Genomic DNA, 3374 nt, shown 5'->3' on the forward strand with positions numbered 1-3374 from the left:
ATCCTTTTTGCCTTTATAAACCATACACTTGGGTAAGGTTAACTCACCCAAGGTTTTCATAAACATTTACAACAAGGTAAACCTTGAGGGGTTCCCAACCTAAAGTTTCATGAGTTGAACAACTATTTCACTACGGCCGAGATGAGAGTCATCACGCCATAGATGGTGTAAAGAGGGGTAATGGAGTGGATCATACTTGCTTAAGGTAAGCATGTATTATGACAACACAAGAAGGAATATACTTTCAGATTTGTGATGCTAATAATACAACTTAGATAGTGGACTATCACTATCCCACATACTTTCCCATAGGGTACAAAGGCATATTCCTCTCAAGTTGAGAATATACCAAGATCATGATATTAATACCTCTATACTACAAAAGGGGGTGGGTGTGGTGTAAGTTATTATCCCCATAAGAGGCATGCTCAAGTGAGCATACAAGCTAACCAAGTGGAATAGCATGGCCATAATTCCATGCATCCCAAAACACAAAGATAGTAGTGGAGTATCACCACTAGGGAGTACCCCACTAGCAACCATACATAGATGACAATAAAAGAGAGATCAACACACATAGAATCAAGGTGCTTTGGATATCAACAAATGACGTCCAACTGGACACCAAATCAGAGATCAAAAGATGGCTTGCCTTGGTTGGCTTATTTGTCCCTGGACTTCTTCAACTCCATCAAAAGAATTCCAACAATATAAATAAAAACCTTGTCCAATCCACTTCTTCTTCTTCTCCGTAATTGTTCGCATCTATCACCGAAAAATATAAAAGGAACACAATCAAACACATTGCACCAACAAAACAATAAGCAACAAGCATCAATCAAAAACTAACCACTCTACTAAGGCTAACATATTAAGGACATATAGATACTACAAAGCATCTAGAAGAAACCCCATTTTATTTACCTAATAAAGGTATGAGAGTACCATGCTTAGTAATTGCCTCTCTCGGTTATCAGCATGGCATAAACCAAATATCCCCTGGTAGATAACGTCATAAAGAGGACAAGTGCATTAGTTTGGCATCACAAACATTCATATTATAATTTGAAACATTTTTGGAAAAGTGGGAAATCATTCTCTCTATTTTATAAAGCTTACATAACACTACACAAGAATAGGAAGTAAACAATATTCCACATCATTGGAAAACTTAAGCCAACAATAGAACTAAGGTTAAGTTGCAGAGGTTTTGTTTTGCAAGAATAAAACATTGGTTGACCAATTTTTTTAATGCAAAGAGGTGGTTAAGGTTTCCAAGTAAACCAAAAAGTTTTGCTACAACAACCCATGTCACACATACACATTACTAACAGTAACAAAAATGCATGAACAGAGACTAACACTATTTTTCCTAGATGGCCAGTACTAATACAAGACTAACCCAATTGGATTCACTCAAAAATATTAAACCTACAAATTTAAGAATTTGTTTGAATCTGACTGTACAGAAAACAAGATCTGTAAGCCATAAATCGTAGAAAAATCCTAAAAATATGAGACCACTGGCATTTGAAAGATATTTAAACAGAGATGCATACACAATTGGATTTGGGTTCAAATTATTTCTGAAACTCTCACAAATGGATTAACAAGGTTACTGCATGTCTTTACCATTTTCTTTACAACTAGATTTTCATAACAGATAAAAGTTTGAAACTTGTTTGAGATGATTAGGAAAACATCCAGCAGTCCTACAAAGTTGGAATCACTCAATTAGGTTCAAAGATGAATTTTTGGTGATTTAAAAGCTAACAGCCATGTCTGCAGAACCCACAGAACAAGTTTAATTCACCACAAATCGTACATGATTCATAAAAATATGAGGTCAGTTGAATCTGAAAGGTATTGAAAAGGTGGTTCTTACCCAGTTTGTTTCATTCAAAAATTCGTTCCCAAGCTCCTGATTTAATTCGACCAAGTCAGATCTGACCAGATCTTGATCTGTGAACCATTTCAGTTTCAGGAGGTCAATCGAAGTGAAACCACCGCCAAAATGAAGGTATTGTAGAGGGCTTTCACCCACAGTTGAGTTTGCTCAAAAAGGTTTTGTAAAACGGAACAAATCTAACAAACAGTGAATCTGCATGTTTACAGAACTTTATTTACCGAGGAAAATATGTAACGAATTTGAGGGTGAAACCAACGCCAAGTTGTAGATCTTTTCAATACCTATCCACAGAACTTTGAATCACTCGATTTGGCCCTGCACACGAGTTTTGGCGGATTTTACAAAATCGTACAGAATCTAAAACAGCAAGATAGCAGAAATTACTGCAGGGATTTGGACGAACTTTGCTCAAGAACTTCAGATCTGAGGATAGCTCGAGCTTCTCCATGCTTGGACCAACATGCACCTGCATCAAGATCCAATCTTAGCAAGGGAGGAAGAAGAAGAGGAGAGAAAACCATCTAGGGTTGGGGAGAAGAAGGAGAGGGAGGCTCTCATGGTGAGGAGGAGCTTGAGGGAGAGGGAGAGCTTCATCTTGGTGGCTTGCCATGGCCATGGCCGGCCAGGGGAGCAAAGGGGAGCACCATTTTCGTGGGGAAGTGGAGGAGGAGAGTGTGAGGGAGTGGAGGAAATAGTAGGGAGTGAAAAGAAATGAGGCAAAGGAGAGGAGGTGTGGCCGGCTAAGCTCTTTATAAAGAGGGAGGATGGTGGCTGCCTCCTCATTGATTGGGTGGGTTGGGAGGCTGCTCATTTATTGATTGGGGTAGTTGGGAGGCAAGTCTTGTAGAGGAAGAAAAATAGATAGGAATGGCTGGCCGAAATTGCCATGCATAGACAATGGCCGGCTCCATCCTTGCCAAACATAAGTGAACAAACAAAGAGATGCACAACATCCATGTGTGTAGGCCAAGGCATGATGTTGAGGAGATGACGTCAATGAGTGACTTTAATGATGATAAGAATATGAGTGGATTCATATAGATAAAAAGAAGTGTGAGGTGATATGTACTCTAAGGATAATTCCCACCACTTTGGTTGTGACAAACATAAGATGAAAATAGATCCAAAGGTATAGTTGAAGAATGAAACTTTTTATTTGAATTCAAAATTGAAAAGATTGGCATTGACCACATGCAACAATGCATGAGCATGCCAAGGTATATGGGTAATGTTGATTTGATGAAGTAAGAATGAAAAGAGAGAGGTGTTAATAAACATTGGTGCCAATGTTGAGGAATGAAGCACTTTGATCAAGTGATCAACTTGGCCAAAAGATGGTGGTGGTGATGGTGGTTTAGACAATTGTAGAGCAAGGCTAAGAGAGATGGTGAGTGAAATAACCATACTCACAAGGATGAATATGGTGGCATAAGCCATCAACATGAGGTCAAGATGATGATGGTAA

General features: G+C 38.7%; 1 long non-coding RNA gene across 1 annotated transcript; it reads right to left on the reverse strand.

Moving 5' to 3' along the window:
• Positions 1–419: 419 nt before the first annotated feature.
• LOC139835264 (uncharacterized) lies at positions 420–2643 on the reverse strand. The gene is made up of 5 exons (XR_011751050.1): positions 2313–2643; positions 2128–2224; positions 1886–1962; positions 925–999; positions 420–765 (listed from the first exon to the last, which is right to left on the reverse strand). It is a non-coding gene; the product is annotated as an uncharacterized lncRNA (long non-coding RNA).
• Between the last annotated feature and the right edge of the window lie 731 nt (positions 2644–3374).

Source organism: Lolium perenne, chromosome 2, assembly GCF_019359855.2.
Source record: "Lolium perenne isolate Kyuss_39 chromosome 2, Kyuss_2.0, whole genome shotgun sequence".
NCBI classification, from domain to species: domain Eukaryota; kingdom Viridiplantae; phylum Streptophyta; class Magnoliopsida; order Poales; family Poaceae; genus Lolium; species Lolium perenne.